This window comes from Episyrphus balteatus, chromosome 1 (assembly GCF_945859705.1).
Source record: "Episyrphus balteatus chromosome 1, idEpiBalt1.1, whole genome shotgun sequence".
NCBI classification, from domain to species: domain Eukaryota; kingdom Metazoa; phylum Arthropoda; class Insecta; order Diptera; family Syrphidae; genus Episyrphus; species Episyrphus balteatus.
In genome coordinates, this window is record NC_079134.1 from 97,311,685 (window position 1) to 97,326,251 (window position 14,567).

General features: G+C 33.7%; 1 protein-coding gene across 5 annotated transcripts in view; it reads right to left on the bottom strand.

Moving 5' to 3' along the window:
- Positions 1–1,108, bottom strand: part of LOC129906641 (uncharacterized) — a 215,412-nt gene extending 214,304 nt beyond the window's left edge. For 4 of the 5 annotated variants that reach the window (XM_055982469.1, XM_055982465.1, XM_055982471.1 and 1 more), the window contains exon 1: positions 862–1,108. The gene's annotated coding sequence lies outside the window, so the exon portion shown is untranslated. Of the gene's footprint in view, positions 1–808 lie in introns of all 5 variants that reach the window. The other variant, XM_055982466.1, reaches the window with a different exon arrangement.
- Positions 1,109–14,567: the final 13,459 nt, after the last annotated feature.

Sequence of the window (14,567 nt, forward strand, 5' to 3'; positions counted from 1 at the left end):
TCGAAAGGTTTGCCAAATTTTTTGAAAAACCTAATTATTTCGTCAAAATATTGAAAAAAATGAAGATAAAACAAATTTTATATTTTAAAGTTGAATAAAATCGAAACGGAGCGGTTGTAGAGCGTTCAATTTTATCCAAGAAATTGATTAAGTCCAGCCTTTTTGATGAACTATTAAAAAGTTATAAAATTCCAAACTTAAAAACACAACCTTTCCCATGTAAATCATATGGGAAACAGAAATTTGCGATGCGGCAGTACTTAATATTAATATAAAGGGATGTAACTTTTACAGTATTTTTTTTCGTCATTTCCAACAATACTTTCGATATAACTATGGACAAAAAACAATTATTTTTTTAATCAGTCTAATTATATATATATATATATAACGTGGTCGTGCCAGCCATTTTCCGGAAACAAAAAAAAAGATGTCCGAATTATTAAATAAGAAACAAAAACAAAATGGATATGTTTTCAAATAAAATAAATATCTTTAACAGTTTAGTGTATGAAACATTTCAATGAAATAGTAGACAGAATGTGATATACACCTTTAAAATATATAGGCACACAGGTATTATTAATTGTAAGATCATTCGGAGCATTGTTCCCAAAGGTTCCTAATCAATCGAATAAAAATAAAAAAAATCTTACAAATACCGAAACAAATAACATCGTCAACAAACTACTTTGTACTACTTTCTCTGAAGAAAAAAAATAGAGGATATAGTTCTTGAAAGTTAAGTTTTGCATAACAAATTATTGTTGTCCTTAAAGTCATCCAAATAAATGAATTCCTAACCTACCACTGAATCGACCATAATAACATCACAGGATTCACAAATTTGATGAAAATTACCTCTGCGACCAAAACTCAACCACTCAGTATCGATTCAGTCAGTCCATAGCGAATAAAATTAATAAAGATAAAGATGCGATCACGTACAATTACATTTTTTGCAATTCAAAAACAATTGATTACACCTTATTAATCTGAATAATTAATTGAAATCGCGAAAAAGTGTTACTTTAATTTCCATGTGTGCATTCTACGATAGCCGGATTTTGACACTTGTGCGCGACGATTGACATTCAACTGGCATACCAGTTCATTTCTTTATTTTAAAAAGAAAATAAGAGAATGAAATGAAATACAGGGAAGGAATGCCTCGTATGAGAAATAAATAATGGGAATTTCTGGAAATATAAAATGGCGTTTGTTTTGCGCAGAAGTAATTCTATTGGGATGAAAAAAATTATTTGATATATTAAATATGATATATAATGGACAAATAAATAAAATTTGTTTTATTTTTCCTGGTTACAGGCATTTTACATATTGAATAGTGTTTGACACATAGTTGAATAGGTAGATAAGATTTTTGATGGAAGATTTCACTCGTGTTAATCAATGGTTTTCAAAAAATGGTGGATGAATCGAGAACAGTTAGTTCTTAGGTTAAGCACTGTTCACATGAGAGCACGGTTGCCGTTCTGGTAAAATCTTACGAAATTGGGTAGGTTTTTGTCGGCTTTGGTAGGTTGGTAGGTTTAAACTCCATTTGGTAGGTTTATTTAAGTCACCTTAAAAATTTTTTTATAGTTTTTAGCATTGACCTACTATATATGGACTGCTAGCCGTTTGACTTTTCCATAGAAAAATTGAAAAAAAATGATTCCACATCTTTCTAGCTCTACTAGCGGTATAACCTTAGTCGGCGAAAAGAGGAAACTTTTAGTGAATGACATCTGTCGTTAAAAGGTAGTGCTTTCTCTGTTTTTCTATATTTGTTCCTTTCGCACTTCGTCAAAAATGTTGCACTTATTCTCCGCTTTTTTTTAGGGCGCTAGTATCGCGAAGAAACAAGTGGAACCAACCTGAATATGCTTCTAGCAGTCCATATATATTAAGTCAATGGTTTTTAGAATGATTACTAAACGCGTAATTCTCAAGTCAGTCAATTACATTTTATTAATTTCTTTCTTAAAGATTACAAAATCTGTTTCTAAAAGTTACAATTTCAATGCAATAGTAAGAAAAAAAGAAATAAAGCTTCAACACTTCATTTAAAAGTTCTAGTATCCTCTTCTTCAAAAAGCGTGTCATCCAGATAACGTCAAAAATCGACCAAAATTTTGCACTTCATTGATGAATTCACTGTGTTACCTACTCAGACAAAACTCATTTTAGAGGAGAGGTCACTACAACTTATAATTTAATTTCATTCAGTCACTACGTTTAAAACAAACTTCAGGTCGTTAAAATACCTATTTTTAGTTTTGAAATGATAAAAGCCAAGAATTTTTTCGAATAGCATCAGAAATACTTCGTAAAGTTTTTTTTATCAAAATTTTATCAAAAACTAAAATTTATCCTTTTTTTCTTCGTTTTGCTTCATTTTTATTCTCCCCCACAAAAGCCCAAATCCACAGCGGTTTGTAGCCGCCTTAAGGCTTGGCCACACCGAAGGGTACGCGGTAGAGGTACAGGTAACGGTACGGGTATTTGTATGGAAAAAATTCCAAACTGACACATCAACGTTCGGGTGTGGAATTTTTTAATACAAATATCGTTGCCGCTACCCGTACCGCTACCGCGTACCCTCCGCTGTGGCCAAGCCTTTACGCCGCTGGTCACCCTTAGTGCCTGGCTACACAGTGATTTTTCAATCGATTGAAAAATCACATGTGGTGGCTACACACTGTTGTGCCCGATCACGTTCTACTTTTACATTTTCTAGGAACAAACGTCAAAAAAAGAGGAAAAATTTAGCAATGGAACTGTACTACCCTCAGAAAATTCAGTTCCCTTCGTGAGCATCTTCCCCCTTCACTCCTCATCCCTCTTGCCTACAAACTCACTGTTTAGGCGATTGAAAAATCACCGTGTAGCCAGGCACTTAGTAAGTAAGTAAAGTAAGTAGCCATTAAAAAAGAATCATGCAAAAAAATAATTTTTTGTTTTGTGGACAGTTTGAAATAATTTTCAATTTTATTGGTTTGTACTTCAAAATAATGCGTTTCGCTCAGTTGGGCTCATCAGTCAAATTATGTGGAACACTTTTATAATACGCAAAATTTAAGTTAACAGTCCGCGAATAAAAACAAATTTTCTTTACAATATTGTAATTTTCAATCAATACCGAAAACAAGATTTCAAAAATAAGCAAATACTCGTAGTATAAATTTCAGATTACGAAAATTATATGTATTTCCAATCCCAAAATTTCAAATCTTCTTAGAAAGCTCACCTCAACGTACATAAAGAAAAAAAACCTAATACGAGAGTTTTTCTCTGAAAGTATTAGCAATTCAAAAACTAATTAATATTTCAGAAATTCCCGTTTTTAACTGAAAGCCTCCAAACTTTGTCACAAAGTAATTCGAAATATGTAAGATATCCAGTCAAAATGAGATTTGTAATTAATCTCTCCTAGGAATAAGGAATAATATCCAAAGGTTATTGTAGATATTAAAATGTAATTTTTTTACATGTCAAGTCTGGTACGCTGCTCGCGCTAAATTTTAGCTGAGATAAAATTCCCATACAAGTTATCGATAATTTGTATGGGATCCATTTTAGCTCAGATAAAATTTTTCGATAATTTGTATGGGAGCTAAAATTTAGCGCGAGCAGCGTACCAGGCTTCAACAGTAGCTGCGTTCCTTTGGAAATATTTATCTACTTTTAAGTACTTAAAGCTGCTTTGAACTACTTTTTCAGTATAGCAAAAGTAGTTCAAGTAGTTTTAAGTACTAAAAAGTAGATAAATATTTCCAAAGGAACGCAGCTAGTGTTAGGGATTTAATTTACTAATTTAAGTTTTCCACTTAATGTGAATGGGCTAAATTTATACTTTTTGAAATTATAAATATACAAGCTGGTGCTTTATTATTTTTCCTAAATCTAGACACCCCAATCTTGAGGATGTGACCAATAGAACTCAGGATATAAGCCGTTGATGCGATTATGTCTTAGAGGTTTTTTGTTTAGATTTTGTTTGTTTATTTGAATTGAAAAGCATGATATGGTAAGTTAAAAAAGCTTATATCGTGAGTTCTATTAACCCGATCGCAGAGATTGAGGAATTTGAAGAATTATTCAAGCCTGGTACGCTGCTCGCGCTAAATTTTAGCTTCCATACAAATTATCGAAAATTTTTAGCCGATATAAAATGGATCCCATACAAGTTATCGATAACTTGTATGGGAATTTTATCTCAGCTAAAGGCCCCAGCCCATAGAATCCGTTGCGTCCGTTCCGTCGAAGTTTTTGACTGACAGCTCGATAAAATACACACGTTCTTATGGGAAGCGACCCATAAGCGACGGATCGGACGGAGACGGACGGTTTCGACGGAAGAAGTTGCCCAACTTTCTACTTTTTCATCCGTCGTATGGTTTGACATTGGTTGTCAACAATAGATCTGTTCAATTTTCTGTTTTAGAGTGCACCACGGGGAATTTCAGAACTAAATGAACTGCGCTCTTTTCTTCTCCGATTTTATGAGTTGTGAACTTTCGGTAATCATTAGTGAATTAATTGTAATAAAAGTTACATTTAATGATATATCTAATAAATTATATCGATTAAATACTAAAATTCCGTTGTAGAGCTCAATTTTACTATGCCAAAGTTATATCTACAAATGATAATCTGTTATTAAAAATTGTTTTTAACTGAAGAGCAAGTACCTACATGAAATCTAGTCGCGCATTTTATTTTATTAAAAAAAAGAACAACAATAATAGTTAAAAATTTCTTGCATCAGAACTTCCTTAGTGCACATTCAGCGATAAAATATCGAACACACCTCGGAATTTGAAGTGAGCTGTCAAAAAGCAATCCGTCGTACGACGTATTCTATGGGTCACCCCTCTCTGTCCCAAACTTCAACTTCAACGGATGGATTGACGGAACGGACGCAACGGATTCTATGGGCTGGGGCCTTAAAATTTAGCGCGAGTAGCGTACCAGGCTTCAAGCCTGGTACGCTGCTCGCGCTAAATTTTAGCTCCCATACAAATTATCGAAAAATTTTAGCCGAGCTAAAATGAGTCCCATACAAATTATCGATAACTTGTATGGGAATTTTATCTTGGCTAAAATTTAGCGCGAGCAGCGTACCAGGCTTCAAGCAAGAAAACGGAGTTGAGATATTATTGCTCCACTTGGAAACGCCAAATTTGAGATTGGACGAGTTAACACTCACACACTTACAACTGTTTGTGTACGTCAACAAACTACTTTGTACTACTTTCTCTGAAGAAAAAAAATAGAGGATATAGTTCTTGAAAGTTAAGTTTTGCATAACAAATTATTGTTGTCCTTAAAGTCATCCAAATAAATGAATTCCTAACCTTCCACTAAAGCGACAATAATAACATCACAGGATTCACAAATTTGATGAAAATTACCTCTGCGACCAAAACTCAACCACTCAGTATCGATTCAGTCAGTCCATAGCGAATAAAATTAATAAAGATAAAGATGCAATCACGTACAATTACATTTTTTGCAATTCCAAAACAATGATTATACCTTATTAATCTGAATAATTAATTGAAATCGCGAAAAAGTGTTACTTTAATTTCCATGTGTGCATTCTACGATAGCCGGATTTTGACACTTGTGCGCGACGATTGACATTCAACTGGCATACCAGTTCATTTCTTTATTTTAAAAAGAAAATAAGAGAATGAAATGAAATACAGGGAAGGAATGCCTCGTATGAGAAATAAATAATGGGAATTTCTGGAAATATAAAATGGCGTTTGTTTTGCGCAGAAGTAATTCTATTGGGATGAAAAAAATTATTTAATATATTAAATATGATATATAATGGACAAATAAATAAAATTTGTTTTATTTTTCCTGGTTACAGGCATTTTACATATTGAATAGTGTTTGCCACATAGTTGAATAGGTAGATAAGATTTTTGATGGAAGATTTCACTCGTGTTATCAATGTTTTTCAAAAAATGGTGGGTGAATTGAATATGGCTTAGTTCTTAGGTAGGGTGTCCATCTTGGACCTTTCTAAATAGAGAACATTTTACTCTGAAGAAAAAAAGAGAACAAAAAAGAGCACTTGATTAAAAAAAAAACAAACAACTTACATGAACTAAATACATTTATTGTTCTTACTACATAGGTAGGTACTTCTTATAAGTATGGAATGTTGGAAACATGATCAGCTGTTCAAACAGGACTTCCTTGTAAAACGATAAAAATTAACTTTTCTCTCAGTTAATTTAATCTTGGTGCATGATGGTTGGTTACCATCACTATAGAAATAAATTTTGAAATCTTAACTTCACAAAAGTCGACCAGAATATTTGGTTTTTTTAAACACTTATCATAAGCCCAAATCTCGCATCCACCCAATGTTATGATGAGTAAGATAGAAGTGGGAACTACTACTACCTTCTAACAATATATTTTAAGTACATAGTCTGAATCGACTTTCAGTCAACATTTGTGACGACATTTTACTAACTGATTTGTTACAATCGGTTTAAAAAAGTCGACTTCACATCACAGAAGTAAATTTTTGACAAAAGGTACAAACAACAAAAATTAAACTTGTTTGAAAGTAAATAAAAATATAGTTAAAGGAAAAAAGAGAACCGTATTATTTTGGAAAAACTACGTAGGCAAATAAAAAAAGAGACTAAAAGAGGATATTTGGAAAAAGAGAACAAAAAAAGAATTTTATGAAAAAAGAGAGTGTAAAAAAGATCAAAGTTGAAAAAGAGAACATGTTCTCTTTAAAAGAGATGTTCTGGAAACCCTATTCTTAGGTTAAGCACTGTTTACATGAGAGCTGAGAGCACGGTTGCCGTTTTGGTAAAATCCTACGAAATTTGGTAGGTTTTTGTCGGCTTTGGTAGGTTGGTAGGTTTAAACTAGATTTGGTAGGTTTATTTAAGTCACCTTGAAACATTTTTTATTGTCCTTAAAGCCTGGTACGCTGCTCGCGCTAAATTTTAGCTCCCATACAAATTATCGAAAATTTTTAGCCGAGATAAAATGGATCCCATACAAGTTATCGATAACTTGTATGGGAATTTTATGTCGGCTAAAATTTAGCGCGAGCAGCGTACCAGGCTTAAGGCTTAACAACATACAACACTTTTTGAAAAAGTACAAAAGTGAAAATATTTTTTTTCTGGCTAGCGCAATTTTGTTGTGATAAAAGCCTGGTACGCTGCTCGCGCTAAATTTTAGCTCCCATACAAATTGTCGAAAATATTTAGCCGAGATAAAATGGATCCCATACAAGTTATCGATAACTTGTATGGGAATTTTATCTCAGCTAAAATTTAGCGCGAGCAGCGTACCAGGCTATACAAGTTATCCAGGGCTTTAAGCCTGGTACGCTGCTCGCGCTAAATTTTAGCTGAGATAAAATTCCCATACAAGTTATCGATAACTTGTATGGGATCCATTTTATCTCGGCTAAAAATTTTCGATAATTTGTATGGGAGCTAAAATTTAGCGCGAGCAGCGTACCAGGCTTTAAGCCTTAACTACATTGGCTCAAAAAGTGAAAAAGTACAAAAGTGGAAATTTTGAAACTCATTTTTGTATAGTTTTCCGGGCTGGAAAATTAAAACAAATGTTGCAGAAAGCTTATTTTTTGGTCTAAAAAACAATTTGTATATTCTTTTTCACAAAACAATTGCGCTAGACAGAAAAAAAATATTTTCACTTTTGTACTTTTTCAAAATGTGGTGTATGTAGTTAAGCCTTTAGAATTATTATTAAAGTCTGGTACGCTGCTCGCGCTAAATTTTAGCTGAGATAAAATTCCCATACAAGTTATCGATAACTTGTATGGGATCCATTTTATCTCGGCTAAAAATTTTCGATAATTTGTATGGGAGCTAAAATTTAACGCGAGCAGCGTACCAGGCTTTAAGCCTTAACTATATTGGCTCAAAAAGTGAAAAAGTACAAAAGTGGAAATTTTGAAACTCATTTTTGTATAGTTTTCCGGGCTGGAAAATTGAAACAAATGTTGCAGAAAGCTTATTTTTTGGTCTAAAAAACAATTTGTATATTCTTTTTCACAAAACAATTGCGCTAGACAGAAAAAAAATATTTTCACTTTTGTACTTTTTCAAAAAGTGGTGTATGTAGTTAAGCCTTTAGAATTATTATTAAAGTCTGGTACGCTGCTCGCGCTAAATTTTAGCTGAGATAAAATTCCCATACAAGTTATCGATAACTTGTATGGGATCCATTTTATCTCGGCTAAAAATTTTCGATAATTTGTATGGGAGCTAAAATTTAACGCGAGCAGCGTACCAGGCTTTAACGCATCTGAAAAACTTCAAATCATCTGCAAATAGAAGCCTACTGAAGTTCAAAAAGATATCAGCCATGTCATTAATAAAGATTAGGAAAAGAAGGGGGCCAAGATGGCTATCTTGGGGAACACCCGAGTTTACTACAATTGGATTTGACAGCACCTCATCTATAGAAACAAACTGTATACGATAGGCTTGTGTAGTTCGCGAACGAACTAGTTCAATGAACTAGTTCATCTTGGTGAACTAGTGAACTTAGTTCACTTACTTAGTTCAATTTAGTTCGCGAATAGCGAAAAAGATTTGTTTCAAAAAACTAAACAGCAACCTAGAGCAGTCGTATTATGACATTACAAAACAGCTTATGGTCACCTTACATTATCATTTTTTATATATTTTTTGGGGGAAAGAAAGTCCCATCTGTATAAGGAATTTTCAAATTTGGTCTCCTTGTCTTATACGACGACAGCGCCCTTTTAACCCGACATACTTAAACGTCTGTCAGAAGGAGTGCAGAAACCAAAGTGCATATGAAATTGCATCCAATTCTTTGTTGAGCGAAATCAGTTCTTCTGTTCTACCTCAAGATTTAGATGTAAAACAAAAGGTCGCTTGTGCCAGTATTAGCGTTTCTTCTTCAAGCATTGCACCACTTAAGCCTGGTACGCTGCTCGCGCTAAATTTTAGCTCCCATACAAATTATCGAAAATTTTTAGCCGAGATAAAATGGATCCCATACAAGTTATCGATAACTTGTATGGGAATTTTATCTCGGCTAAAATTTAGCGCGAGCAGCGTACCAGGCTTTACTCTTATTTCTGAGCAAGAACAAAAAAACAAGTAGCATCTTGGTTCTTGCATTACTATGGTTTCGATTTAATGAAAGCAAAACGTACTTCTTCTAAACTTTCGTCAGGAACCAGAAAGCTCGACAAGTATATGAACGACATTAAGAATTTTTATAGAAAATAAAATATGTACATATCTGTTATTTTTAGGTTGTATTTGTTTTATTATGAAGAATGCGTCAATTTTACATAAATTTGGATACAGTTTTCACAAACTAATTTTGTTTTTTAATTCTAAAGGCTTAACTACATACACCACTTTTTGAAAAAGTACAAAAGTGAAAAGATTTTTTTCTGGCTATCGCAATTGTTTTGTGATAAAGAGTGTACAAATTATTTTTTAGACCAAAAAATAAGCTTTCTGCATCATTTGTTTTAATTTTCTAGCCCGAAAAACTATACAAAAATGCGTTTAAAAATTTTCACTTTTGTACTTTTTCACTTTTTGAGCCAATGTAGTTATACCTTAACAAAACCGGAGTGATAAAAATAAATTGAACTTAAATGAACTAGTTCAGAACTAGTTCAGTAGCGTGATTTGAACTAAAGTGATCGATCACTCAAATGAACTTAAGTGCCCAACTCTAGTATACGACCCTTTAGATAGGATTTAAGCCATTGCAACAGTATGTTTGAGTGAAAACCAAATAGTTTCAATCAATATACTATGGCTGACTCGATCAAAAGCCTTCGCAAAATCAGTATAAAAAACATCAATTTGGTACCCTCCTTCGAGTTTATTTAAGATAAAATTGGAGAAAATTGAAAGATTAGATTAGATTAGATTAAGATTCATTTATTTAACACAGTTTTGACATTTTGTTTTGTTACAATTTTTAAATGATTGAAATGACAATGGCGAAATTTGCCGTCTGTCGGAGGGACCTATATAATAGTATCTAATAGGTTCATATATGTAACTTAAATATTCTAAATAAATTCCGTAATAATTAGTCTTCAATAATTTAGAGCTTCATTGCAGTATTTATATATTGCTTCCCAATTCGGTCCATTAAGGGCCAGTTGTACAAATATTTAATCCATGGTTCAGCAACTTTTATCTTCTTTAATCGGTAATAAGGTTCCGGTTTTGCACTGGTGCAAGATCCACATATGTAAAAATAGGCACATCCATGCTTGAACCGAAGTTGACCCACAGCTAATCCGCCGAAATTGGTGGGTTAAATTCCTGATCCGAGGCTGAACCACGTTTGTACAACTGGCCCTAAGTAGTTCCTTGAGTTCCTCTAGGGTTAAAGATGGTTTTTGGAAATACTGCATCCTCCAGTTTCTCAATATTGGACAAATACCCATGAAATGAAACGTGTCTTCTCTAGCATGTTGATTACATAGTGTGCAGTAATTGGTTTCGCTATTGTTAAAAGACGTTCCATTCAAGTTGAGGAGTTCCCCTCTCGCTCTAAACAACAACGATATTTTTCTGCAGCTATTTGAGTCTTTGAAATAATTATTTTCGTTGAGGTTATGGACTAGAGTTGGGTATATGAGTCGGTTTTCTGATTCTAGTGCTTTTTTCGTGTAGTTTTCTCTGTGTTTTATATCTAATTCTCTTATTATAACATACATTTGATTTCTGAGTTCTAATGGTCTTTCAATGTCTACATCCAAAAGTGAGTCGACTGATTCAGCTAGTTCTTTCCATTTTTGTATAAAGGGATGATTCCTTCTGATAGCATACAATCCTAGAACGTGTTGCAGCCTTTCTTGACTATACGTCGAGATAACTTTTATGATGTAGTCAACATGTAGTTTCAGAGTGAATATATAAAGAGTGGCTAGTCCCGTTTCGAGATGAAGCATATAATTTGGAGTATTTTTAGGAAGCTGAAATACTTTTTTGATGAAGAATCTTTGTAGTTTTTCGACTTCCTCGAATTCTTGAAAGCCCCACACCTGAGCTCCATAGCACATCATTGAACGTAGAACCCCTTCATATACCTTGTATTTAGCTGAATTCGGTACCTCTTTCTTTCTCAATAGGAGATTCCAACTAATATTAATGGCATTTTTCGTTGTGATAAGTTTTGAAGAGAGATGTTGTTTCATATTGAAGGTTGGAGTTACATCGATTCCAAGGTACTTGTAGGTTTTGACTACTTCAATATTCTCTCTACCGCAATACCATTTCTCTCTTTGTGAGCATCGTCCTCTCGAACAGCCTGCTACCATAATTTTAGATTTATCAAGGTTGATGATAAGGTTCCAGGAATTACAATATTCGTTTAGCTTATTAATCATCAGCTGTAAACTTTCAGGTGATTCAGCTAGTAAAATCAGGTCATCAGCATAAGGGAGACATTTTATAACTTTGTTAGCTATGTTTATTCCGGCAGGTAAACAAGATGTTACATCGTCTATGAAAAGTACAAACAGCATGGCACTTAGTAAACATCCTTGCTTTAAACCAGTTTTGGTTTCAAACCATTCCGATGCTTTTGTTCCATCCCATACTGCTGATTTTGATCCGTTGTACAGTTCCTTTATTATCCTTAGCATTTTTGTCGACATTCCCAGTTGATTTAATTTAAAATATAGCGCTTTTCTATCTATAGTGTCGAAGGCTGCCTTGAAGTCTACAAAGAAAATATATAATTTACGTTGACGGAGTTGGAAGTCCTGGATAATTGTATTTATCACAAAGATATTATCAGTAGTCGAAAAACCAGAGCGGAAACCTGATTGATATACACTGAGATGGCTTTTTTCATCTACCCAATTTGTTATACGAGAAAGTAACACTCCTGTAAATATTTTTGCTATAGCATTTGTAAACGAGATACCTCTATAATTTGTTGGATCATTTGGGTCTCCTTTTTTGTATATGGGAAATACTAGAGCTTCTTTGAAAGAGTTAGGTACCTGGGCCGTATTAAAAATGTAGTTAAAACTTTCACACATTTTCTGGAGAAATTGTATTAGTGCATTTTTATAAAATTCAGTTGAAACACGATCTGGTCCTGGGACTTTGCCTGTTTTTGCTTGTTGGACTATCACAATTATCTCATCCAACGATATATCTGCATCAAGAATTTGGTTTTCTACAAATGGTTCTGCATACTGTATAGGCATATTCAATGTATTTTGGTTGAGTAATTTTTTGAAGTGGTCTCTCAATACGATTCCATTAATGTTGACTCCCCATTTATGTTCTTGGCCTTTTAGGATTTGTAATTGCCTCCAATATTCTTTTGGGTTTCTTTCGGTTGCAAGGTTTCGTGCTGTTTGTTGTAGGTATTCGTTCTTCTTTTTACATAATAATTTTTTTAAATTAGTTTTGGTTTGGCTGTAACGCAAAAGAAGTCTTTCATCTACATTGGTTGACTTCCTTATTGTGTTCAGCAAATTGAAAGACAGTTTTCTCGCTTCTCTGCATTCTCGATCGAACCACTTCTGTTTTCCTGCTTGTTTGGTGTTTCTACCAGGAGTTGGGTAAGATTTCACGATGCATTTTACTAAATTTTCTAGCGATTCGTGGTCAGTTTGTGTTTCTATTTGGGCAAGATTTAGGGCTAGTCTGCTTTCAAAGCTGCTTTTGTTACTCTCTTTCCATATGAGTTTCAGAGGTAGATCAATTGATTTAGTTTTATTGTGCACCGTTGTTGAAAACGTTACTGCAATTGGCATATGGTCTGAAAATATTTTCTGTTCAACTTTGAAATGATTTACGAAATCCATCCATTTTCCCGAGATCGCGCAGTAGTCTATTACCGATTTTCCTTGTCCACTAATATAGGTGTAGTCTCCATTTATATCGGCTTCGAAGCAACCGTTTAAGACAAATAAATTAGTATCTTGACAAAGCTCGGCGAAAGAGTATCCATTTGCGTTACAAATTGTATCCTTCGATTTTCTGTGTTCTTTTAGTTTGCATGATATTACAAAGCTCGTTTCATTAATTTTCAGGTCTCCAGTACGTGCATTCATGTCACCAATTACCATTAAATTTTCTTTTGCAATTACTTGAATTGTTTCTGCTAGTTTGTTAAAATCACGATTCCAGTGGTTGCAGTTTAGATAGGTTGGCAATATATATAGTTCTTCTTTTTTATCTTTTAGTTGCAATACTATTTGTTCATTGTATTCAATGTATGAGCCAACAATTTTATCCAATCTGTATCCAAATAAGGATCCTCCACTTGCTCTCCCGAACTTTTTAGTTTTTACTGCTGGTACCCAATGTAGTTTATAATTTATAAAATATTTACTAAAGGAGACTGGGCACTTTTGTATGGGACTTGGCCCATCGGTGTAACACATTGTGACATACATCAAATGAAAGGTCTCGATGAGTGTATTGTTTTTTTGTATGGGCACAAGTCTGTATCTCGTGCAGGGAAAGTGCAGTGATGCATTTTATGTTCAAAAATATACGTAATAAAATTCAGAAAAGTATACATTTTGCCTAGATGCTCGATTAAATTGTTTCAAAAACATTACATAACTGTGTTGGAAGTTCAATTGGGCTATTCCATCACCAGCTCTCACCCATGACTCAATGCATTTTTCGGTTTTTTTGAACACTTTTGTATGGGACGTGGCTCATTGGTGTAACACATTGAGACACACATTAGATGAAAGATCTCAATGAGCGTGTTATTTCTTTGTACGGGCAAAAGACTCTATCTCGTGCAGGGAAAGTGCAGTGGTGCATTTTATGCTCAAAAATAAATGTAACACATTGAGACTTACATCAAATGAAAGGTACTGGTGAGCGCATTATTCCTTTGAATGGAACCAAAACTCTATCTCGTGGAAGGTGCAGTTTTGCATTTTAAGCCTGGTACGCTGCTCGCGCTAAATTTTAGCTGAGATAAAATTCCCATACAAGTTATCGATAACTTGTATGGGATCCATTTTATCTCGGCTAAAAATTTTCGATAATTTGTATGGAAGCTAAAATTTAGCGCGAGCAGCGTACCAGGCTTTATGTTCAAAAATGAATTACAGCTTATTTTACATGTTTGTGTTTTTAGAGGAGTTTAAATTCACTCCAACATTTTATTAGTAATATAACTTAAAGTTTGAGTTGCATTTTTGAAAAATAAGTCACAACCATCGTGTATTTAAATTACTTTAAAACCAACAAGGTAGTTTCCCACACGACTACAGAAAATCATATACTTACTCAAACATTTTTTGGTATTGCATTTCATAAATCCATAAAAACCGATAAATACATTTTTTTTGAAAATTAGAGCAGTCGATGGATTAGTCAAACAGAACAAAGTTATTAAAATGTTTTTGAATCAAGTCAATCGAGCATCTAGTCCAAATGTATGCTTTTCTGAGTTTTATTACATACATTTTTAAACATAAAATGCATCACTGCACTTTCCCTACACGAGACACAGACTTTGGCCATATAAAAAAATAACAAACT